Source organism: Heteronotia binoei, chromosome 4 (genome assembly GCF_032191835.1).
Source record: "Heteronotia binoei isolate CCM8104 ecotype False Entrance Well chromosome 4, APGP_CSIRO_Hbin_v1, whole genome shotgun sequence".
NCBI classification, from domain to species: domain Eukaryota; kingdom Metazoa; phylum Chordata; class Lepidosauria; order Squamata; family Gekkonidae; genus Heteronotia; species Heteronotia binoei.
The window spans coordinates 86,629,381-86,655,769 of NC_083226.1; the positions used below are offsets into that span (position 1 = coordinate 86,629,381).

At 45.1% G+C, this 26,389-nt stretch overlaps 1 protein-coding gene across 1 annotated transcript in view; it reads right to left on the bottom strand.

Annotated features, from left to right (window-relative positions):
- The window catches only part of SPTLC1 (serine palmitoyltransferase long chain base subunit 1), a 197,771-nt gene extending 172,791 nt beyond the window's left edge, over nucleotides 1-24,980 (bottom strand). The window contains exon 1 of the mRNA XM_060235503.1: nucleotides 24,975-24,980. The gene's annotated coding sequence lies outside the window, so the exon portion shown is untranslated. The remainder of the gene's footprint in view (nucleotides 1-24,974) is intronic.
- Between the last annotated feature and the right edge of the window lie 1,409 nt (nucleotides 24,981-26,389).

A 26,389-nucleotide genomic window follows, 5' to 3' on the forward strand; every position in this document is an offset into this window, starting at 1 on the left:
TCATTCTGCATTTCCTCTCACTTTCACCTTGCATTACCATAATTTTTTTTTAAGTTCTGCATTGATTTTCATCTTTCAACTTTTGATTTGCTGTCAGTTCACTGTTTCTCCAGCTTACCTGAGAGTATATTCATGACTATTTATCCCCTTGCCTCACTTCCCAGCTGAAGTACTTTATAAACTGCCCCAATGCCATCTGGAAGGAGTGCAGTACCGGTGCCTTGGAAGTCTCCTGAACTGACAGAGGAAGGCAGGAGTGGCAGGCACAGAGGACCCAGCAGTGGAACAAGGATGGACAAACTAACAAAATAAAGGGGGATGATTATCAGCACAGAATGAAATTGACTGTGAAATGGGAAAGCTTTGAAAATGTTTCTCAATATAATGCTTCAGTGGACAACATTTTTTTGGGGGGGGGGGGATATTTTGGCAGTCTCCAGAAGCCTAGCATTAAAATGGCACCTACTTATTTTAAAATTTAAAAAACTTCTTGGAACATAATCCCTCCCAACAGACCAGCAGCCAGCCACTGAACTTGCATCCCTCTATGAGTTGTCTGTGTTCAGCTGCTGGAATGGCCTTGGGTTAGCCATAGCTATCACAGCAGTTGTCCTTGGAGAGCCAGTTTGGTGTAATGGTTAAGTGTGCAGACTCTTATCTTGGGAGAACTGGGTTTGATTCCCCACTCCTCCACTTGCACCTGATAGCATGGCCTTGGGTCAGCCATAGCTCTGGCAGAGGTTGTCCTTGAAAGGGCAGCTGCTGTGAGAGCCCTCTCCAGCCCCACCCACCTCACAGGGTGTCTGTTGTGGGGAAGGAAGGTAAAGGAGATTGTGAGCCGCTCTGAGATTTCGGAATGGAGGGTGGGATATAAATCCAATATCTTCTTTTTCTTCTTGAAAGGGCAGTTGCTGGAAATGCGCACGCTCTAAAGAGAAGAAGCCTTGGCTCGCCCCTCTCCAGATAAGAAAAGAGATTAGGACCGAAAGATAAGTAAATATTGAAGTTTGGCAGTGAGGCTAGAGAGTCAAAGAAGTAAAAGGCGTGCTCAGAAGAGAGCTAGCAGTGAGATAAAGGGAGTATTTTGGCAAAACAGATAAGAAACGGAGGCAGTAATTAGCAGGATAGAAATGGCTGCCACTACAGTGAAACAGCTTTCGGAACAAATAGCACAATTTCAGGCTTTAATGATGCAATCTCAGAACAAGATAGAGGAAACTGTTGCTGAGATAAAAAATGAAGTTAGTCAGATAAACAAGGAACTGCAAGATATTAGGCAGCTGGCCAACAAAGCAGATAAGGCAGCTTCAACAAATAAGAAGGACATAGTTCATTTAAAGGAACAGATTAAAAGCCTCTCTGACAGAGCAAGAAGGGCTAACCTTATCGTCCATGGTATTTCAGAAGACATTGACTCACGACACTTGGAAGATGGGATAATAAATTGGCTTTCAGAACAGCAAACAGGTGTTATGATTAATGCTGATCAGGTTGAAAGAGTTCATAGGCTTAGAACCAGAAGATCAGGAGGAGATCCTAGACCAGTGATTGTTAAATTCACAAGAGAAAAAGTGCAGCAGCAAGTGTTTTTGGCTTTAAAGAAGAAGAAGGGACTGGAATTTAAAGGGAAAAGGGTATATGTGAGACAAGACTTTTGCAGTGAGACACTGGAAGAAAAAAGACAAATGAAGCCATTTGCAGATAAACTCTATCAGAACAAGATATTGTTTACATGGGCTTACCCAGCCACTGTTGTAATCTATAAAGAAGGCAAAAGACTCACAGCAAGGAACCCAGCTGAAGCAAAGAAACTCTTGGAGAAGATGGGTTTGGACCCAGGGGAAACAGGAACTCAACCAGAGGAAGAGTTTAATGTCGATGAACCAGAGGAGGGGCCCTCTACACGTCAGGAGAAACGACAGAGGACGAGACTATAAGACGTCTAAGGAGAAGGAGGAACTTCTAAAAAAGGGAAGTACCCCATAAATAAGAGGGAGGGGATATTACGGTCTTAAGTGAAGGAAGGAAACAATAAAAGATCCAGGAGGGGGGGGAGGTGTGCCCACCTAAAGGTATAGGGAGGGTGGAGAGATCAACCCAAATGTGAGCCCTATACCAGAAGAGGGGAGGGGGGATGATGGGGAAGAGTGGGGGGAAAGGGTGTGGGAGGGGGAAAGGGAGAAAGGGGAGAAGCAAAATAGACCTTGTTATCCAGCCAGGGAAGGGAGGGGAGGCGAATGATTATGGCTAAAACTTTGGAAATGCTCTCACTGAATGTCAATGGACTAAGTTCAGACCTGAAAAGATATAGATTAACAAGACTGGTAAAACAACAAAATATAGATATAATGTATTTACAGGAAACACATAAGGCAAAGGATGACATTAAACTGTTGATTAAACACCCAGTGTGGAAAGTATTGGCTGAAGCAAGAAGTAGAACTAAGACGAGGGGAGTAGCAATTTTAGTACACACAAGGATTGATATTAGGACATTAGATCTCGTTAGTGATAGGGAAGGGAGATATTTGTTCATTAAAGGTAGGTTTCAGAATAGAATAATAACGCTGATAAATATATATGCCCCAAATACAGGACAGAGGAGATTTTTGAATAATGTTATGCAAAAAGTTCAGAAATTCTCAGAGGGAGAAGTTATTATAGCAGGAGACTTTAACATAGATATGATCAAGGAGAAGGAGGCTAGGTGGAAAAGGAATTTGGTAGAAGCGCATGAGGCCTTAGGTTTGGTTCCAAAGCCGACACATTTATCAAGTAGACACAAGACAGCTTCTTGTATAGATTATATATTTCTTAAAAAATCAAATAATTGGGAGTTGAGGAAAGTAACAACCCATCCAATATGGATTTCAGACCATGCTCCACTGAATATAGAACTGGTGATAAAAAACGAGCAAATTGGAAGGACCTGGAGATTTAACAGTATGGTTTTATTAAAAAAAGAAAATAGACCATATATGGAAAATCAAATAAAACAATATTTTAGAGAAAATAAGGGAACAGTGGCCACAAATATCTTGTGGGAAGCGGCAAAGGCAGTTTTAATAGGTCATTGTATGATGAAGGAGAAAGAAATAAAAAAAGAATGGTATGCTAACAAGACACAGAAACTCCAGGAATTAGGTGCACTGCAGAGCAATCAAGGTATTAGATTCTGCCCTGATAGGAAAAAAAAGATCGACGAGATTAGGAAACAATTGGACTTTATGGATTCAAGGGCATTATGGAAAAAACAAACCATGGTAAGAAATGAGTTTCAAAGAGATTCAATACATTCCGTTAGGAGACTGGCTAATTATCTCAAGACTAGGAAAGAAAAGCAAAAGGTGGAAAGTATAAAGAAACAAGGAAAGGTCACGCAGAACCCGAGAGAAATTAGGCAAGCGTTTCAAGAATTCTATAAAGAGTTATACGCCAGGAGGGATATAACAGAACATATTGAAGAAAGTGGAGAAGTGTTGGAAGACATAGATAAAGAGAGTTTGGAGAAGGAAATAACAGTTCAAGAAATAGAGGAAGTTGTGGACAATTTAAAAGTGGGTAAATCCCCAGGGCCAGACGACTTTACTGCGGATTTTTATAGGGAGATGAAGGAGTTACTGATCCCCAAATTACAACAAGTGTTTAATGCTATATTGAAGGGAGGGAAAGCTCCCGACTCTTGGAGAATGGCTGAAATAACCGTAATATTAAAACCCCAGAAGGATCCTCGGGAAGTGGGTTCATATAGACCAATAAGTCTACTTAACCAGGACTACAAAATATTCGCTAAAGTTTTAGCAAATAGGCTAAGGAACATATTACCTTATATAATAAAAGAGGATCAATATGGTTTTGTGAAGAATAGGAGTATTGCATATCCTATAAGGAATATATTAAATGTATTGTACCATAAACATTCTGGGCAACTTGCTTTGCTTAAATTAGATGTATACAAGGCATTTGATACGCTGTCCCATGAATTCTTATGGTCCATAATGAAGAAGTGTGGGATTGGGCCACTATTCTTAAAAGCCATTCAAGAGGTCTATAGGGAGGGGTCAGCAGTGGTAAGAGTAAATAACGAACATACGGATCAGCTCCCAATTGAGAGGGGTGTGAGGCAGGGGTGTCCACTTTCCCCATCCCTGTTTATAATGGCGGTAGAGCAATTAGCAGAAAGGATCAGGAATTCAGGGAGAATAGAAGGCTGTAGAATGGGAAAGGAGGAAATAAAAATCAACTTATTTGCAGATGATATAATCATGACAATATCTAACCCGAAAGAAGCCATTAGGGAAACAAAAATTATTTTAGAGGATTTTGAAGCCGTGTCAGGTTTAAGAATAAACATGGGAAAGTCTGAAATAATGTACTTTAATGTTGGTTTGGAAGAAAGGAAAGAGATTAATAGGATAACTAATATGGGGATGGGAGTTAAGAAATTTAAATATCTAGGGATAGAAATTTATAAGAATATTAACAGGATAGTGAAGGGAAATTATAATAAAATCTGGGAGAAGATAGAGAGGGATATGCAGCAGTGGGGGAAAAGGACGATGAGTTTGACCACTAGAGTAAAGAGTGTATCGATGTTCTGGATGCCAAGGTTGTTGTACCTTTTTCAAACGATACCATTGGAGTTAGATAAGCAAAAAATGATTAACTGGAACACTAAAATAAGGGAATGGATATTTGGTAGTAGGAAACTTAAATTCCCAAAAAAATTAGCATACAATCATAAATCGGAACTCGGATGGGGAGTCCCAGATATAGTCAATTATTATGAAGCATTTCAACTTAAGGCATTATTAGAGATAGAGAAGGAAGGGGATCAGAAATGGATAAGGTTTGAGAATGAAGCTAACAATGGGGTAGGAAAACATGGCATCTTTACGAACATGGGGGCGAAGGAACTTAATTTAAACATGGGACCAAGGAAAAATGGGCTAAATGTTTGGAAGAAATGGCAACCGAAATGGCTGAATCGGGTATCTAGATGGACGCCATTAGAAACGTTGAGGGAAGGAGATAAGGAGCATAGGTGGAGCGAACTACTTAAGGCTAAAGGATTTAGAAGGGTAGAAGATTTGTTAATACTAGATAAGTTAAAACCATTACATGAGTTTCAAGAAGTTGTAGGAATACAATACTGGCTTAAGGCTACAGGATTGTATACTAAAGTTAAGAAGGAAGTGGAGAAGAGTAATTTAAATGAAGAAGAACCTATGGAAAAGTTTTACAAATTAATGAGCAAAACAAAAAAAGGATTAGTAGGCATCCTATACAGGAGTATGAATTCAGGCAACAAAGGAGCAATAAGTTACCTTCAACGGTCATAGAGTTTAGAAGGCCAAATAACGAAACGAACAGGGGAGAAGATAATGGAAGGTTTAAAAAAAGTTAAGATACATAAGGTTAGAGAAATGGAATTGAAATTTTTTACCAAATGGTATAGAACTCTGGCTACTTTAGCCAATATGTTTCCTGGGTTGAGCCCCAAGTGTTGGCACTGTAAGAAAGAGAAGGGATGGTATACCCACATGTGGTGGGAGTGCCCTGAGGCCAAGAAACTATGGGATATGGTAGTGAGAATGATAAAGAAATTCTTTCAGGTAGAGCCGAGAATTAACTTTGAACTAATGCAGATGAGTTTATTAGGGAATGAAAAAATAGGGAAGAATAATCAAGATTTACTAAAAGCAATGATATCAGCAGGTAAAGCAGTAATAGCGGCAGGATGGAAGGATAAAAGTAAATGGAAGGAAAGAACTTGGCATAACTATCTCTTTGATTTTGTCCAGTCAGATATAGCTGCTACAATGTCACAAGAAGAATCATGGGAGGAAAGAAGATCAAGAATCAAAGAAAAGTGGCAGGCCTATCTGAAATGGGTGAAGGAAGAAAGGAGAGTGGACATTCAGTGGAAGCTTCAAGTCCTTTGTCCCTGGCTGGAAGAAGAAAAGGATGTATAGACTAAGGGGGGTGGGTTGGGGGAAAATGTAAAATGGATATCAGAAATCATGTAGAGAAATGGATAATGTATAATAATAATAAAAATATACATTGGAAAAAAAAAGAAAAGAAAGGGCAGCTGCTGTGAAAGCCCTCTCAGCCCCACCCACCTCACAGGGTGTCTGTTGTGGTGGGAAAAGATATAGGAGATTGTAAGCCACTCTGAGTCTCTGATTCAGAGAGAAGGGTGGGGGATAAATCTTCTTGTAGCCCAGTGGCTCTGAGCCAAAGGGGATGGGAGGCAAAGGGGTGGGCGTGGTGTGTCCCATCACTTGCATGTGTACTCAGCCAAGTCAGTGGCAATTGGATGCCACACTTCACAGGTCACAAGTGACATTACAACCAGAAGCATAAAATGTGGGCTTTGGCTGTAGATGTAGAATACAAGCAAATACAGACCAAATAAATCGGAGAAAAAAGAATGGTGCAGAGGGCAGGCACAAAAATGTGAAGTCATCTTAGAGGCTTGACTGCTAGGATTCTCTGGAGTATACTGCAGTGAGCTTTGTCTGCAGAAAAGGCAGTAGCCTCTATGTATATTTGAGTAACTTGAATGTCAACCCAAACCAAAGTGAAAGCAGCACAAAGGTGTTGGGGGTGTATCTAAACAGCAGGATAGGGGTACTGTCAAATGCACACCTGGGGGACGTTGGGTCAGAGGTTATAAGGACTAACTTGAGCCCTGAGGGGGTAGGAGGTCCAAGGACCTGTGGCATGGGGTCAGGAGGGACATGACACTGTGACATGTGGTACATTACATCAGAGAAGGGGAGGCTCCAAAGTGACAGTTTGGGCACGGCATGGGTTGAGAGGATTAAACGCAGGCCAGAATATCCACACAGTAGGGCCATGTAAAGAGAAAATGGATTTTTCAACAGACCTGTGACAGCTCCCAGGTATGCAGAGAAATCTGAAGGGGAAATAAGGTGAGGGCACTTTAAAACATCAACCAAACTCAATTGAGGGAATGAAACATTGCCATGTTAAGTTGTGAGATCTTGGCCTTTGAGAGAAATGTTTCTCCAGAAAATTAGTGCTTGAAATCTTGCTGCCCACTACTGAAGGATATGGACTGAAATGATGCCCACAAGTCAACTGAAATGATGACCACAAGTCAATGGTATTCATCAGAGACTTGAAAATGTCCATTCCATTGGGAGATACATTTCTTTGGGAAATCACGTGAACATACTAAAAGTGACAGGATTTACTTGGAAGCACTTTATTGGAACTTTAGAGGATCAGCACTAGCACTTTCTGTACTTACTCATCTGAAGAGTTTAGAATGTGAAACACAGTTAAAAGACTGCCATTTATTGTATTCCATGTGGAAAGAACTGCACACATTGCATTTTATATTGTCTTTATTGGATTGTTGTAAATGTTCTATCATTGCTTTTTTTGAAATTAATATAAAGTGCATGAGTTACTTATATTCATGGCTTTTTGTTTGTGGTTGCATCCTCTACGCCATTAATCTCTCTTCTTTGTAAGTAGATGAATAAGGCAGTGGAGATCTTGTGGCTTAAGATCATCAAGGAGTGGGGCTTGCTGCAGAAAGCTTATGTCAGATGCTCACTGGGCAGTGTAAGTAGATGAATAAGGCAGCGGCAAAGGTTAGTTAGCCAGGCAAGGAGGTAAACAAATGAAGCAGTAGTACAGAAAGGAGGCAACAGCAATGTGGATGAGTGAGCAAAGCAGTAAGGAAGAGAGGAGGCCACAATGCAGCCAAGCAAGGGTGTGGCTATGGCTGGTGCAGGGGAATAGGTGAGATAGACAGCCACCTGGGGTACCACCTCGCATATGGGGTGCCTCTGGGCACTCCCTTCCCCCACCCTGCTGCTCTTAGCTTCTTGGGTCACAGATGTGGGAAGCCGAGGGCAGCAGGATGGCACTTTGGCATGTGATTGCTCTGAGCTGGGCTTCCCTCACAAGGGAAGTCCAACTCAGAGGAGAACGCCCCCCACCCAGCTGCTTTCATCTTCAAAGTGAAAGCAGATGGGTGGGGCGTCGGCATGGCTTCTTTGAGTCAGGTTCCCCTTGCAAAGAAAGCTCTACTCAGAGGAGAACGCCTCTGCAGTGCACTCTCGGAAGCACTCTATGCCTCCGAGAGTGCACTGCACAGGCCCGGCTCAGGCAGAGCCTGCCCAACCCTCCTTCCATGCCACCCTGCCTTTCCCTGCAGGCGGAGGTGCAACAGCAGGCCAGGCACAGGTGAGGGGGGCACTGGGCTGGTGCTGACCTGGGGTGCCAGAGGCCCTAGTGCCAAGCCTGGGTGTGGCACAGGTAGAGGACAGGAAAGGGGCAAAAGGGGGAATGTAGCAAGAGAAAGCAGGGACTGGGGATGGTGGGATAAATGGCCTAAGATCATCAAGGAGTGGGGCTTGCTGCAGGAAGCTTATGTCAGATGCTCATTGGGCAGGGACCTGCAGGATTCTTGGATGCCATCCCTAAATTATGCGAGTCTCTTCTCCAAAAAGGGAGTTTGTCTTTCTTTATAGGCCCTTTGGGGGGTGGGAAGTCTCAGAAGACCTTTGAAAGCATTTAATGTTTTACTTTTGCTTGAATTTTTTTAACTCATTGTATATTTGTAGTTTTATTAATGTTGTTTTGTTGCTTTTATTTACTCTAAGTAACATGCATCATTTGATGGAAAAACGGGAAATAAGTCCTGAGGAAGCCTATAAGAAAGAAAATGAGTGGATTGGGGATTGCCCTGGATTTCTCATCTCTTCATTTAAAAGTTGTCTATCACAGCACCTCCAGGCTATAGCCAAATTAAACTCTTGTTCTCTGATGGTATCAGATAGATATAAGTACTGTCAGAAGTAGGCCAGTCTACATGAAAATTAGGCCAGAAGTCTGCAATCAGCCACAGATGGTTGCTATGCTCTCAGCTAGGCAGATGATGCTCATATCATTATAATAGAAGTGATGACAGAACCATTTTTCTGCTACTGAGATGGTTTTTATCAGAAGTCTGAACTGGGAAGAACAGCACACAATCCATGCAATGGCAATGTCCATGTTAACACATACATCCATTATATACCAAATGATCTAAGCAGTTATTTGATTAATCACTTCCTTTTGCTTGACATCATCATTGAATTGTCACATAACTGCCACTAATGTGTGTTTGTGTGTGTATGGTGCACTTCTTTTAAATTGAATTATGCTAGAATATGAGTAAGTTTTCACTCTACAATCAATGACAATCCAGGGTTTCATTTTTATATGTTTATAAAGCATGAAACACTCCATGGATATGGAACTCCCTTGACAATATGCCCGAAGCATATTGTGAACCCATTCTCAGAAAACAGAGAAGCATTGTCTTATGGTTTGCGAATTTAATAGTGTAATAACCTTATGGGTGAATACTGCTGGGTCAGAGGATGATTGCTGGTGGTGATACATCATAGTAGAAATTGTTGCTCAGTTTACCTTTAGAAGTTTTGTATTGGATTTTCCATATATCTCAGAACACATGTGATCATGGTACTTATATGTGAGGCGGCACATACAGATTATGTACACAGGCAAGAGCTTCCTTACCCATATTTTTGCTCCTGCTTGTATATAAAAATAAACTTTCTTTGGGCAGCATACAGAGTCAGCTCTTTTTTGTTTGCAACCCCCACCCCCACTGGCTCTTCCTTGATGTCTAGTTCTGTGCTATGAACTTGAACTGTTCATTTTATTTACAGGTATTTATTTTATTTTATTTATATTCCGCCCTCCCCGCCAAAGGCAGGCTCATTTTCAGGTCTGAAAATGACCTAAATCTGCCTCTTTGAGCTATGATTTTTGTCTTTGCCCATGGTCTGATGCTTCAGTCTGGAAAAAAAAATCAGTCCCCTTGTCTCTCCAATGACCCTGAAACTTCTCTTTCAGGTAATCATAAATTTGTAGTTTCCAATTTGTTAAAACTTAGAAAAATAATAATATAAGTGTCCAGGATTTGGAGACAATGACACATCTTTCCATGTATATGGTCAATGGGTTCAGTTCTAGGTATCAGTAGGTAAAATAATCTCAAATTGCAGGGCAAGGAACAATTGCTGCGTGGTATCTTGAAAAGGCACTGACAGAAAGGCATTTTGAAACTAATTTGTGATTGTGCCATTTCCCCAAGGCTATGGAAAAAATTTAAAACACTTTATCACTAAACATTTGTCTCTACCTTTTATTCTAGTCTTACAAAAGTTTGAGATGTTATGTCAGCAAAGCTGTCATTAACCCTCACTGCTTAGCATTAATTTCCTTGCACAGCAAGATCTACAATCTAGCTGTAAATGTTTAATAAGGCTGAATTCTCGTAGCAAATTTTTGTTTGAATGAGGAAATGCTTTCCTCCCAAATTAGGTACTTGTGCAAGCTTTAATTACAGACAAATATTTGAATGCCAAGCAACATAAGTACTGCTGGGATGACAGATTGAAATGCACAGGAGAAATCCAGGGGATTTCTGAGCAGAGGGCACAATATATATCAGCTGGTTTATCAACAAGTTCTGTGAATTGAGAATCCTTTATAATAAAAGCCTAAAAGTCCTCTGCTGAAGCCAAATCCAGGACCCTCATTGGCTAAGCCTGAACTCCATGAGCCACTGGCCTGTTATGTGTCCATTAACCCCTGTGGCATCACATTGGCTCACTGTCCTATCCCCCCACCCTATGCCCTCTCCCACCCATCGCCGGCCCTGTCAGGCAAGAACACAATCAGATGGCCACTGATGTCTGAGGGAGACAATTCTCTGCTGGGAGCTTACTGATCAATATTGCTTTTCCTCAGGGCCCTGTCTATCTTCCTTCTTCTCATTTTTCTTTCACTCCTTTCTTCCCCTCTTTTCTCTACCTCCCCCTTCTGTTCTTTCTCTGATTCTTTCTCTGTATCTCTGTCTTTCAGTCTTTTTATTTCATTTTGTCTACCTTTCTGCCTTTAATCCACACACACAGTAGCAGTTAACATCTCTTCAACAGACAAGGCATGTTTGTTCACAGCAGGGAGGGGCCACTTCAGAGGGAGCAAAAGGGAAGGCTTGCATTGGCTTTCCTCACAGTATCAGCTGCTTGATGCTACCAGCCATTTCCTCCAAGGGAACCACTGGTGCCAACCTCCAGGTGCTTGAATAGAATATAGTAATATATACTTGTGACAACTATTTGAACATATATATGAACATATGAAGCTGCCTTATACTGAATCAGACCTTTGGTCTATCAAAGTCAGTATTGTCTACTTAGACTGGCAGCGGCTCTCCAGGGTCTCAAGCTGAGGTTTTTCACACCTATTTGCCTGGACCCTTTTTAGTTGGAGATGCCGGGGATTGAACCTGGGACTTTCTGCTTACCAAGCAGATGCTCTACCACAGAGCCACCGTCCCTCAGCAACATAACCAGTTACAAAACTCAGGCACATGCATGCAAAAAGATTTATTTTACTCATGTCCATTTTATGTAGCAGAGAAGTGAAGGGAGACCCCTGAACAATTAATGAATACCCCTATAATAATGAATGAAAGCATGCTTCTGCCTTCAAAAAGAGGTTGTCTGATGCAATATTTGTTAGAAGCACAGACAGCCTTCAGTGTGTGTGTGTTCACAGAAGTGTATTAGGATAAGACAAAGGGGCTTCATTGAGAAGCTTCTTGCTGGAGCTAATAAAGGAAGGAGACAAGAGGTATGGAAAAATACTAGGAGTTACAAGGGGATGGGGAATGTTGAATCAGATAAACTTGTGAGCCTGCCTGCTAAACTTGCTTTGTGCTTAAAAAGATGGTCTGAGAATCAGGGGGGAGGTTCAGTATTTTGGAGCTATGCTGCTCAACTGGACCCTGCTTTTGGTACCAAAAGTAAAAAACCTTGCTTCATACCAGTAATGTGTGTGGCTCTGTTATTTTCCTGCTACATTACAATGGTGAGATTGGCCGGGAAATGATGGGGCAGGATTTTTCCTTCCCCTTGGGCTGGCTGCATAACCGTTTGCCTTCCACCCTCGTGGTGGGAAGAACGGACTAGGCACCACGGTCACATTTTTGATCGAGTCCAGCTCTCTTCGCCCCGGTGGGGGAAGGTGCCCGGCCAACCAACCAAGATTCTGCGCCTGGTTGAACCGACGTATGCAGGGTATCGGAAGATCTTCAGGATTGTGAGTATGAACTGTCTGGGAATCTGGATTACCTCTCTTTAGGAGAGAAGAAGGGTCTGATCATCCCTTAAGCCCTGTTCAGTAGGCTCCATTCTGATGCTGAAGCACAAAGGCTAGGATCTGGGAGGATTTCTGTGGTGTGTGTGTGAATGAGAGGAGGCGAAGCCTCTAAGAGATTTTTTTACCCACTGGTACAGAGGTTCTCAGCCACGCAAGTGCGTCTGAGCCAAGGAAATGATCGGATAAGGCTTCCTTTGTGTCTGGAGCTGTCAGAATCCCACTGGCAGCTCAGCCTCCCTACCCTCTGTGGTTCAAAGTGTGTCTTGTCTAAATGTCTGGTGCCATGGGTGGAATTCAGTCAAAACCTCTGCTAGAATATATGTGTAAGAATTTTAAGGAACATTTCTGTGATGAGTCAAAGTGTTATGTCAGAAAGACTGGGTGGCCTTACATGTAGAATGGCCACCCAAGGGTAGCTTTGACCAAGGCTCAGTTCATCGAGTTTGTAAGAGCTCATGAAACTCCCCAACTCATGAAAGTCAGTTTCCCTACATTGATAGCTGAGCAGCTACGGTGCAGAAGTCTTACTGGTGGCCAGAGAAGTTACAGAATTGTTGTGAGCCGCCCTGAGCCGCCTCGGCGGGGAGGGCGGGGTAGAAATAAAATCTATTATTATTACAGATCATGAAGAAAAAGTGGGCTCAGAGGGCCGCTGATAAAGCTGCAAGTCAAGTTATGGCTTTGCATCGGTATATATTAGTAAAAACAACTAAACAACCAAAGAAGGAAAAGCCTCCAGAGTTAGGTGCCAATCCTGAAGACCTCTTGGCTAGTCCCCTGCCATATGTTCCAGTATACCATCTTCTCCTGATGCAACCAGCTGAAGGAGGAGGTGTTGAGGCAGCAGAAGGAGGTACTGATGGCAAGGATCAAGAGCAGTTAGCTAAGGGTGCTTTAAAATCCTTTGATGAAGAGAGCCATGAAATAGAGATTAATGAGGGAGCTAGAGCTGGAAAAAGGCGAGTGACACCCCTGCAAACTCTAAATTCGGTTCAGCAGTTGTTTTCGGAGAAACCATTTTTTGCAACAGCTCCTCGTTACTCCATGTCTGTGTTTAATAGTCAGAGGTTGGCTGCAAGTTTTAATTCACCTCCTGAGCCTCTCCTGCATACAGAACTCTCATCAAGCACTGAGAAAACTTCCAGTTCTTCTACGACTTCACCTTCCAGGTTTTACATCCAGCACAGAGAGCTCACTGCTAGCTCCCTTTTGGGAAGTCCATATCCCTCAACAGCCTGGCCCCGGTATTGAGACCTGATACATATATGTGCCTTTCACTTCAAGTGATCTAGTAAACTGGAAAACCCATACTGTTGCATTTTCTGATAATCCTGTCCCAATGACAAATCTGCTAACCAGATTTGTGCCTGATAAGATTGCCCCTTCAATTTGCAAGTATATTAATACAATTGGAGCTACAGGGCATAAGCAATTCAGACCACTTCTAGCCAAACGAGCTTGTACAGTAGGAGGCCATGTGGTCCATCACAATTTTGTCCATTTGCCTGATTGCCCAGTGCCACTGATAGGAAGAGATTTGCTTTCCAAGTTAAGAGCCCGATTGACTTTTGAATCAGAAAGTCAAATGAACTTTGAGCTGCCTTATATAACCTCAGAAGGCAAATTACATCAAATTGTATGTTTTAGAATGACCCCGAGAAGAGGAGTGGAGGTTTTACCAATCAGCTCCTGTAATGGCTATGTCAGAAGTCTGAGTTCAACAATTATCAGATGTATGGGCAGAAGAGAACCCGCCTGGGCTAGCAGTAAACCATACACCTATTAAGGCAGAATTAATCCCAGGGGCCATTCCAGTCCGAGAACGCTAGTACCTGATCCCTAAGAAGGCAGTAGCTGGCATTCAGAAACACCTTGACAGGTTTCTTGAATATGGAATTCTTGTAGAACGTCAGTCTCCATGGAACAGTCCCCTTTTGCCAGTCCAGAAGCCAGGCACCAATGATTACAGACTGGTACAGGATTTACGCTCTCTTAATTCTTGTACACAGACTTTGCATTCTGTCGTTCCAAACCCATATGTCTTGCTGGGACTTATACCTGCTTCAGCCAGTTACTTCTCAGTGGTAGATCTCAAGGATGCGTTCTTTTGTTTAAGTCTGGCATCTGAAAGTCAGCCACTGTTTGTCTTCCAGTGGGAAGAAAAAGAGACTGGTAGAAAGCTACAATATACATGGACCCGTTTACCCCAGGGGTTCAAAAATTTGCCCACCCTTTTTGGTAATGCCCTCAGTAAGGTCTTGGGCTGGTTCCCAACTGTGCCAGGAGAAGTTGTATGCCTTAAGTACGTTGATGATATTCTGATGGGACCAAAGACTTACAGACTTGTCAAGGTGCCACTGCTGCCCTGCTAACACTTCTGACTGAGGCTGGGTATAAAGTGTCTTGGAAGAAAGCTCAACTATGCCAAGAGACAGTGAAATTTTTAGGCTTCCATATATCCCAGGGCAGACGGCAGCTAGACAGGGAGCGAAATGAGACTGTGTGTGCCATTCCTGTGCCCACTACCAGGCACAAGCTGAGAGAATTCTTAGGAGCAGCAGGGTTCTGCAGAATTTGGCTCCCCAATTTTGCCATAACAGCTAAGCCCTTATACGAAGCCACTATGTGGGGAGAAAAAGCACCTTTTGAATGGACAGAGCAATGTCAAAATGCCTTTGAAGCCTTAAAACGCCAGCTCATGCAGGCCCCAGCTCTGGGATTACCTGATACTGACAAGCTCTTTACTCTGTGCATGAGCGAGGAGGAATAGCTGCAGGCGTTCTAACTCAATTGCTGAGATCCTGGCCCAGACTGGTGGCATATTTGTCTAAGCAATTAGACACTGTAGCAAAAGGGTGGCCCCCGTTTGCACTCAGTAGCTGCTGTCACAGAACTTGTGAAGGAGGCAGACAAGTTTACCTTTGGAAGTCAACTTTGGAAGCCGCCCTGAGCCTGCTTCGGCAGGGAGGGCGGGATATAAATTAAAAATTATTATTATTATTATTATAACTTGAAGTAAGAGTCCCCCACTATGTGCAAGCCCTTTTGGAACACAAAGTGAACTACTGGTTCACCAATGCCCGTATGGTCAGATATCAGGCACTTATGTGTGAAAATTCCAGAGTGAAAATAGTGACTGTGTCAGCTCTAAACTAGGAGTGTGCATTCGGTTTGGCCGAACCAAATCAACCGCTGAATCACCCCTGATTCGGTTGTATATGGAATCGCATACAGCGGAATCCAATTGGGGCCCATTATGCGGGAGCCGAGTATGGCTCCCCGTATACTTCCGTATAGATATTCAGAAGTATACGGAAATCCATGGAAAAGGCGGGAAAGGGGCTTCTGTAGCCTCAGGGGAGCTGCTTGCCTCCTTTCCCGCCTTTGGTAGCCTTTTCCCGCCTCTCCCATAGCCTCCTTGGGATCAGGGAGGGAGGAGGGGGAAGAGGAGCCCCAGCAGCCAATCCAAAGCGTGCATTTGCAAAATGCATTGCAAATGCATGCTCTGCAGGGCTGTTGTGTAGCTGATCCCCCAGCCATCAGCAATATTGTTGTTCTTTTGATCTTTTGCTTACTTGGGTATCCACTGTTGTCTGGCCAATCACAGAGCAGCGCTATTTTTTGAAACTGCTCTCTGTAGGGCCAGAGAACCTTTTTAAGGAGTCTGCCTGGCTGGACTCCTCCATTGCTGCTGGTGTGTGTTGGTGTGAGAGAGACTGCTGTGCTGGCCCTTGGCCTCAGCTGCTGCTGCTCTCTCTCAGCCTTACCAGACTTGCCTGGAGTAGAGAAGATGTCTAAGGTAAGACAGTCTTGGGGTTCTTGTTTCTATTTTAGTTGGTAAAAGGACTTTTTAAGACTCAGAGTCCCTTTACTTATCCAGATTTGGGTGGTGGGTAGCTTATTTGGGGTTAGGGTTAGGGGGTACTTCATTAGGCCCTTCATCGAGGCTGCTGCGGCGCCCTCAGCAGAGGTGCGAGGAGGTGCTGGCACTGAGCAGGGGTCTGCTGCTCGGGCAGTCTCTCCTCCAGCTGATGTTGCTCGGCCTCAGCAGCCGGAGGAGGGGCAGCAAGAGCAGCCTTCCTTGGAGATGAGCTTTGGGGACAGTTTTCTGTCCAAAACGATCACCCCAAAGAGGGTGCAGAGTGTCGTGCAGGAGCTGGAGGATAAGCTGGTTGAGGAGGACCAGTCCCCTTCTTCGGTTTCTTCAGGCACCAGCAGTCATTCAGGGGATGACCAGGAGTGGAGGCCGCATGGGGTGAAGGGGGAAGAGATGGAGACACACGAGGTGCCTCCATCTCCGCCAATTTCCCCCCGGTGGCCAGCCCCTCCTGCCACCACGAGACACAATGAGTCTGCCCCGAGCACCTCAAAGGAGGTGGCTCCGGACACCCAAGCTGCCAGTCAGTTTGGGCATCCGTTCACCTCCGAAGTCTGGAAGCATTTCCAACTTATGGAGGATCCATGCTACGCGCAGTGCCAGCTGTGCAGGGCCCGGATCAGTTGTGGGCGGGACCCTGCTGACTTGACTCCAGGGGGATGCGGAATCACCTGCAGAAGCACCACCTGGGGGTGCTTCTTAAGGGGGAGAAGCAGGCTGGTGCTGTGGTGCCCAAGCGGCCAACACCACCCAGCCAGGAGGTCTGTTCCATCGCGACTACCTCCGCTCTCCAGGAGCGTTCCGTGGGAGTACAGAGACGCCAGGCATCTCTGCCTGAGATGTTTGATAGGGGTGGCACCTGTGTGCCAAGAGGGGGAAATCAGGTATGGCAGGAGGGTGATCGCCTGGAACCTTGCCAGGTCGATCACCCATGGGCTTCCATTTTCAGTGATCAAGAATCCTGGGGTGCTAGGGTTGCTCGAGCACCTGGCGCCCTGGTACAAAGTTCCTGCGAGAACCACCATTAGCAGGACCATTGTGCCAGCTGTTTTCAAGGCGACCAGATCTGTGGTGAAGGAGCATTTGTCCCGTGCTGCCGGGGGGACTGTTCATTTCACCTCAGATATCTGGAGCTCACAACATGCGTTCGAGGGGTATCTCTCCCTGACTGGGCATGGGTGGCAGCCCAGAGAGCTGGGGGCAGTGCAGTTTGGGGGTGGCAGCAGTAGCGGCAGGTAGGGTCAGGGCCGCCAGGCTGGCTATCACTGGGCCTTGCTGCATGCCGAAGCAGTCAATGCGCCGCACACAGCGGACACTCTCAGAGCCATCCTCTCACAGCAGTTAGAGGGCTAGGTACGCAGCGGGGACATCACCATGGGCTTCGTGGTGACTGATGGTGGCTCCAACATCAAGGCGGCTGTCCAGCGTCAGGGCCTAAAACACCTTCCTTGCATGGCCCACCTTCTCCACCTCGTGGTTAAGGACGCATTGGGCCAGACGAAAAGCCAGGATCGTTGGTATCTAGCCGTGACCCATGAGTACCGACTTCTGCTCCAGAAGTGTCAGCACATCACGGGTCACTTCTCACGCAGCAATACGGACTCGTATCAGCTGTGTGAGAAACAGAGAGTGACAGGCGTGCCAGGGCACCGCCTGATCAGTGACGTCAACACACGCTGGAACTCTACCTGTGCCATGCTGGAGCGCATGGTGAAGCAGAGAGCAGCCCTGGATGCCTTTGTCTCTGAGACGAGGGTCTTTCGGGATGAGAACTGTCTCACCCAAGAGAATTGGGTGGTCATTTCTCAGACTGTGGAGATTCTTGGGCCCTTCAATACCCACACAGAAATGCTCTCGTCTGAAACGGCAAGCATTGCATCGGTTGGCCCCATGGTCCAGATGGCCCGTGAGGACCTGGCCTCATTTCTAGTGCCAGCTCAAGGCCGTGCAGACGTTCTTCCAGTGGTGCGCGCCCTGGTTGTTAGGCTGCAAGAAGGGCTTGAGACCCGCTTTCAGACTTTCACCCAGGATAAGGTCTACATGATGGCGACCTTAAGGGCACAGTCGCCGAGCAGGCCAACGAGCTTGATTGCTGGTGAGACGAGCTCTCCCAGAAGGTCGAGCATTCCAGAGTTAGGGTGGGCCCAGTGCCGGTAGTTGAGGAGAAGAGGGGTGGAAGCAGCTCATCTGCCACTTCCACTGCTGTTGTTCATCCCCAACCTCCCCAGCTAGGCAGTGTTTCCCAGCAGACTCACGCCACAAAGAGTCCTGAGATGACACTCATCGGGCGGGTCGTTGGCCCCTCTAGGAGTGGTAGGGCACCGAGAGTGAAGACGGGTGCTGTGATGGTGAGGGAGTATCTTTTGGAGCCCCTCGAGCCACAGGAAACGTCTCCTTTGGACTACTGGGTCATGAAGGAGGAGGTCTGGCCAGCCCTCTCCTCCGTGGCCAAGGCGTTCCTCTCATGCCCACCGACGAGCATGCAGAGCGAGTGCATCTTTTCGCATATGGGCGACATTGTCTGCCCACATCGCAATTGCCTGCAACCCTGGACAGGTGAGCAGTTGGTCTTCCTGAAGGTCAACTTGCCTCTGTTCGGCTCCCCGAACATAGACTTTGAGAGTGAATGAAGTGAGCACCTACTTGTGCCTGCATCCTCTCTTGGCCCGCGCTTGGAAGGTGGTTGTAAAACGCTCTCCCAGTAAACATAGACTAGAGTCCAAAGACAGCCCAAAAACTCACTCACAAATTGATTGGCAGTGCATCCCCCCCCCACTCCTCATCCCTCCCCAAACCAAAAGTGAATGCTGGTTTAAAATCTGCAAAGCAATCCAAATTTCCGCAGTCCCCCATCCACACATGCCTAATAATACTGAATGGGCCATTGCAGCCCCCAACTGTAACCAACAGCACCCACAGGCCCAGCCAGGACAACCCAGTTTTTTTTTTCAGGGGCAGGAGGAAAGAGGGAGGTGCCAGTGATGATGACAGGCAGCCAGCAGCCATACCAATGCTGAGGTCCCTCTAATGGGACAGTGATAGCTTGTGTTCAGCTGCTGAGCTGAGAGAGGAGGAATGGTTGCCTTCCTCTCACACAATCTGAGGCCCTCCCAGTGATCTTCCTCATTTGGGGTGCAACTCTGGCTCGCCTCCTCGTGGTGCACCCTGGGTAACGCAAAAGAGCCTAGACCAGCCAACCATCCATCACTCAAGGTAAGTCTAAATGCTTCTTGCTTTGTGTCAGATACAGAATGATGTGGAGCTAGGTGCGGTCCACCGCTTCTCTTGTGTTGTTTGGAGCAGGGCTGGAGAGCTGGCATCTGTAGATTGTGTGTTTTGTGGCACCTGGGTGAGAGACCCAGAGCCAGCAAGCTTGTTGTGCTTGGCCAGCTCTCCCCACGTTCTTTGGGGCAGGGCTGGAGAGCTGGCATCTGGGTTTGCTGCAGCCAGGTCTGCAGAGCAGACCTTGAGCAGATTGTGTTTTGTGTGGCAGGGTTCATAGAGTAGATAGATGTATATAGTGCATTTGGGTCCTATACAGTTTCTCTGGTGTGAAGTTAGATTTGGCTTTGGGTGCCCCAGGAATTGGACCCCCTGGCCCAATCTTTTTGGGACTTGGGGGGGGGGGTTGTAGGGGAGAGTCCCCTGCAAATTTGGGTGCTCTCCCTCAACCCCCCTCCCCTCCAGGCGGCTTCAAATATACCCTATTTGCCATTGATTTCAATGGCCTATAGGGTATAATGGGGCTGTATATTTCAGCTACATGAAGATCAGCGAGGCCAAGTCAGACACTGCAACGATCTCTCGGAGCCCTTCCCAATAGGCACAGGTGTAAAGCAAGCCTGTGTTCTCGTGCCAACTCTCTTTACAATCTTCTTTAGCATGATGCTTCAAAGAGCCACAGTAGATCTAGATGATGACGATGGTGTCTACGTCCGCTATCACACCATGGCAGCCTGTTCAACCTGAGGCGACTAAAGGCACACTCTAAGACAATGAAAAAACGTATCCAAGAGCTACTGTTTGCTGATGATGCTGCACTTGTCTCCCACTCGGTATCAGTTCTGCAGCATATGACGTCCTGCTTTGCAGAGGCTGCCAAGCTATTCGGCCTAGAAGTTAGTCTGAAGAAGACAGAAGTTCTCCACCAGTCTGCACCCGAGGAAGATTATCACCCTCCTTGCATCACTGTGGGTGAATCAGTTTTGAAGACAGTCCAGCAGTTCAGCTACCTGGGGTGCATCATCTCCTCAGACGCCAAGATCGACAAGGAGATTGACAATAGACTGGCAAAGGCAAACCGTACATTCGGCCGACTGCATAAAAGAGTGTGGAGCAACAAACATCTGAAAAAAGGCACAAAGATCAATGTTTACAAAGAGGTCGTGATGACAATCCTCATCTACGGCTCCGAATCGTGGGTTTTATACCGTCATCACCTGAGACTCCTTGAGTGCTTTCATCAGCGCTGCCTTCGCACCATCCTCAACATCCACTGGAGTGACTTTGTGACCAACACTGAAGTCCTCAAACGGGCGGAGGTTACAAGCATCAAGACATTGCTGTTGAAGACGCAGGGCATATCTCCAGGATGGAAAACCACCACCTTCCCAAGATTGCCCTGTATGGCGAACTTTCCACCGGCCATCGAAATAGAGGGGCACCAAAGAAGAGGTACAAGGACTCCTTGAAGAAATTCCTTGGTACCTGTTGCATTAACCATCACCAGTGGTCTGACCTAGCCTCAGATCGCAAAGCATGGAGGCACACCATCCACCAGGCTGTCTCTTCCTTTGAGAACGCATGCATAGCTGGTCTTGAGGACAAAAGGAGATTGAGGAAGAATCGTACTGCTACAGCACCAACCCCAAATCAGACTTTTCCCTGTAGCCACTGTGGCCAGACCTGCCTGTCCCGCATTGGTCTTGTCAGCCACCAACGAGCCTGCAGCAGACGTGGACTACTGCACCTTTCTTAAATCTTTGTTTGCGAAGTCAAGCCGAGAGATATTTGGAAATAGCCGCGCATCTACCGTATATGCGGCTATTCTGACTACGGAATTTAGAAATATACGGGATTCCGCATTCCCCCCCCCCCTCATATATTTCCGAATCCGTGTACTACCGAATTTTTTTTTTGCACATCCCTACTCTGAACCTAGCCTCTTTGTTGCCAATTCCTGATGATGCATTGGAGCATGATTGCTTAGGTTATGGAAGAAATATTCTCCAGCCAGCCAGATCTGAAAGATGTCCCATTTTCAGATCATGATATTGAATATAATACCGATGGGAGTAGCTTTATCCAGGATGGGAAGTGCAGAGCAGGATATGTAGTAGTCACTCTAGAAACAGTGACAGAAGCAGAACCGCTGCCCGTTTCAACCTCTGCACAGAAAGCTGAGTTAATTGCCCTCATCAGAGCACTCCAGTTAGCAGAGGGACATAAAGTAAATATTTACAAAGACTCTAAATATGCTTTCATGATGCTGCATGCCTATGGAGCCCTATACAAAGAGAGAGGCTTAATTACTGCGAGTGGCAAAGGAATTAAAAATGGTAAAGAGATTTTGGAATTGTTAGAAGCTGTCTGGGCACCCCGGCACATAGCTGTCATCCATCGCCGAGGCCATGAGCAGCCCCTAAGTCCGGTAGCAAGAGGAAATCGGAAGGCAGATTTAACAGCTAAAGGGGCAGCACTAAAGCCTTATCGGGGAAGCACAGAAATCCTGCCTGTTTTTCAAGTTTCCTTAACCGAATGGAGTCCTCAGTATTCACTAGCTGAGGAGCAGTGGGTTCAAACTCAAGGGGCAGTAACCAAACGAAGAGATGGCTGGTATGTTCTTCCCGATGGCAGAATTTATAGTCCAGAAGCTGTGACACAGCCATTAATTCAGAATCTGCATGAGGGAACACATTATGGAAAGACTGCTCTTGAACGCTCTGTGAGTCAGTGGGCATATATTAATCGAGTGAGTTCACTGACAGCCCAAGCCTCTGTGTTACATGTGCAAAGAATAATCCAAGATCGGGTCCCACTCAGCCAGTGGGAGTCAGCCAGTGGGAGCAACACCTTTCTCCTCCCTAGTTGTGGATTTCATTGAGATGCCCAAAGCTGGACATTACTGTTACATGCTTGTACTTGTTTGTACGATGTCTGGATGGATTGAAGCTTATCCCACATGCACTGAGAAAACCAATAAGGTTGTAAAAGCCTTATTAAAAGATATTGTGCCTAAATTTGGTTTACCTGTAATCATCAGGAGCGATAATGGATAATTGTTTATAGAGAAAACTGTACAGGGTGTATCTACGTTGTTTGGTATTACCTGGAAATTGCATGCAGCCGACCGCCCACAGAGTTCAGCAAAAGTTGAAAGGGCTAATTGAACTTTGAAGAATACCTTGTCTAAATTCTGTCAAGAAACCCATTTGCCATGGACTACAATGTTGCCAATTGCATTGTTTCGGTTGCACTGTTTGCCACACAAACAACTTCATCTGTCGCCTTTCGAGATCGTTTATGGAAGACCCCCCCCCCCCATAGTCCAAGGAGTTTGAGGTGACCTTTCGCAGTTAGGGAGCCTTATAACTTGTGAGGAACTGCAAGCCTTGGGCAAAGCTGTAAAAGAGGTGAATAAGTATGTTTGAAACTTTGCCATATCAAATTTATTATCCTGTACATGCTTACCAGTCGGGGGATAATGTATGGATAAAAAGCTGGAGCGCAAAGACCTTAAAGCCTAGGTGGAAGGGCCCATTCATTGTCCTTTTAAGTTCCCCTACAGCCGTCAAGGTTCAAGGAGTAGTAGCGTGGATCCCTTGGTCACATTTAAAGCGAGCTGCAGATTAGGGGTACGCATTCGGCTTGGCTGAACCGAAGAAACCTCCGAATCACTCCTGATTCAGAAATATACGGCGCTGTATACTTCTGAATCCAATTGCAGCCATAATATGGGAGTCGTATACGGCTCTCTGTATACTTCTGAATCAATATTCGGAAGTATACGGAAGTCCATAGAAAAGGCGGGGAAGGAGCTTCTGCAGCCTCAGGGGAGCTGCTTGCCTCCTTTCGCGCCTTTGGAAGCCTTTACCCGCCTCTCCCATAGCCTCCCTGGGATCAGAGAGGGAAGGGGAGCGGGAGAGGAGCCCCAGCAGCCAAAAAAAAGCATGCATTTGCAAAATGCATTGCAAATGCATGCTTTGCAGGGTTGTTGAGTAGCTGATGGCTGGGCTAATCCCCCAGCCATCAGCAATATTGTTGTTCTTTTGTTCACTTGGGTATCCAAGTAAACAGTGTTCTCTGGCCAATGACAGAGCAGTGGTATTTTTTGCAACTGCTCTGTGTAGGGTCAGAGAAACTGTTTAAGGAGTCTGCCTGGCTGGACTCCATTCTATTGGTGCTGTGTTGGTGTTGGTGTGTGTGAGAGATTGTGCTGTGCTGACCCTTGGCCTCAGCTGCTCCTGCCCTCTCTCAGCCTTGTCTGATCTGCCTGGAGAAGAGAAGACATCTAAAGTAAGACAGTCTTGGGGTTCTTGTTTTTATTTTAGTTAATAAAAGGACTTTTTAAGACTCAGTCCCTTTACTTATTTGGGTGGGTGAGTACTGGTTAGCTTATTTGGGATTAGGGTTAGGGGGTTCTGCTGGAGGTGGGGGCCTGAGGTGGGGGTTTGCCAATATCTTACTTTAGTGAGAAGACTTTTAAAAGTGCAGTGTCCTTTTACTTTTCCTGATTTGGGTGACTTGGATTTCCTGGGGTTAGGGTGAAGATTTTTTGGGGGGGAGGGGTTGGTAAAGTTCCTGTATTGTTAAAAGTCAAGTTTTTTACTGTTTTAAAAGGATTCTGTGTTTGATTTGTTGCTGCTGTGTTGTGCTGCTGTTGTTCCTTTTCTCTTCTGGTTCTGGTTCTTTGGGGGGGGGGGGGGAGCTGTTTGGCCTAATTTTCATTGTTAAAAATGTCACTTTTTAAACATTTGAGTTTGTTGGCCTTTTCTGAATGATTTGGATCTGTTGCTGTTAGTTTTACATCGTGTCCTATTGTCCCTTTTCCTGGTTCTGTTTTTTTTTTGGGGGGGAGGGGTGTTGTTGACTGATTTGGCCTGAGGTTTTTTATTGTTGAAAAGGTCACTTTTTTAACAGTTGAGTTTCTTGGCCTTTTCTCAGAGATCTGTTTGGATCTGTTGTTGGTTTTGCATCCTGTCCTGTTGTCCCTTTTCCTGGTTCTGGGCGGGTGTGTGTTGTTGACTGATTTGGCCTGAAGTTTTTTATTGTTAAAAACGTCACTTTTTTAACAGTTGATTTCTTGGCCTTTTCTCAGTGATCTGTTTGGATTTGTTGTTGTTGGGTTTGCATCCTGTCCTGTTGTTCCCTTTCCTGGTTCTGGGGTTTTTTTTGGGGTGGGGGGGGTGTTGTTGACTGATTTGGCCTGAGTTTTTTTTATTGTTAAAAGGTCAGTTTTTTAACAGTTGAGTTTCTTGGCCTTTTCTCAGTGATCTGTTTGGATCTGTTGTTGGTTTTGCAACCTGTCCTGTTGTCCCTTTTCCTGGTTCTGGTTTTGGAGGGTTTTTTTTTTAAATTAAGTTTCTTTCTGCCATGTTTTGTTTTTTTTTAAATTACCTCTGGTTGGTGTGGGGGTTGGTTTGTGGGCTAAGTGGGGTGGGTCACTTTCATGTTTTTATAGCGTTATTTTTGGAGTCTGAGGGTGCTTTCGGTTTGGCTAGAGCCACTAAATAGGCTGCCCCGCTAATAATGGTGTTTTTAGGGATTGTGTTTTTTGAAATTAAAAAAAAAATTAATCCAGTTTAGGACTTTATCTTCTTTCAAAATTTAACTAGGCCAGATAGGGGCAATTTAAAAAGATTTTAGGTTTCTCATAAAAGGCAGCATCACTGCTGCCTACCCAGCCCTCTAACTGCTGTGAGAGGATGGCTCCGAGAGTGTCCGCCGTATGCGGCACATTGACTGCTTCGGCATGCAGCAAGGCCCAGTGATAGCTGGCCTGGTGGCCCTGACCCTGCCTGCCGCTACCGCCACCCCCACCCTGCAGCTCACTGGATTGCCACCAATTCGCAGTCAGGGAGAGATACCCCTTGAACGCATGTTGGGAGCTCCAGAAATCTGAGGTGAAATGAACAGTCCCCCCAACAGCACGGGACAAAAATGTCAGCATCTTGTACATGTCCCCAGAGGAAAGGAAACAATATTTCATTAATTTGTGTAATGATGGTCAGACTCTTTCAGACTTAAATAAGCTTTCAGAGGCTGAAAGGTGGGAATGAAGGGGGACCCCTGAATAATTAATAAATACCGCTATAATAATGAATGAAAGCATGCTTCTGCCTTCAAAAAGAGGATGTCTGATGCAATGTTCATTAGAAGCACAGACAGCCTTCAGTGGGTGTGTTTTCACAGATGTGTATTAGGATAAGACAAAGGGACCTCATTGAGAAGTTTCTTGCTGGAGCTGATAAAGGAAGAAAACAAGAGGTATGGAAAAATACTAGAAGGAGTTGCAAGGGGGTGGGGAATGTTGAATCAGATAAACTTGTGAGCCTGCCTGCTAAGCTTGGTTTGTGCTTAAAAAGACAGTCTGAGGATCGGTGGGGGAGGTTCAGTATTTTAGAGCTATGCTACTCAACTGGACCCTGCTTTTGGTACCAGAAGTAAAAAACCTCGCTTCATATCAATAATGTGTGCAGCTCCATTATTTTCCTGCTACAGAATTATCTTTTCATTATTTTTTAAAAATACAAACACATATGTCATGTCAGTTCTTCCTCTATAGTCTCCAATATGCTCATGCAGCTTTCAATTAAATTCTATACATATTAATAAGCCCCAAACCAGTTAAATATAACTTTTAGGGAAGACAATTTCTGCCTTTGAAAATATATATGGATTTCCACTGTTAGCTGCCCAGAGTCCACTTGTGGAGTCGGTGGCATACAAATCTAAAGTAAATAAATAAATAAATTTGTTACCATCAATGTTAAACTATAGTGAATATTGACTAAAATTTAAATCTTTCCATTATTTTAAAAATATTTTGGGAGAGTTCTCAACAAACATTAAGTTTAAGCTGTTAGTTATGCAATACATATATTGAAAAACATAATAGAATCCTTTTAATTTTTCTTTACATTCAGCTTGTTTGCATCAAGGCAGAATTTTGGCACAAGCTAACATTAGTGATCTAGTAGTCTCCACCCCCAATTTGAGGCATTTAGGAGGTTTACCAGTCAATAATTTATTTTGTATTTTTACGTGAATGTGTGTGTGCACCTG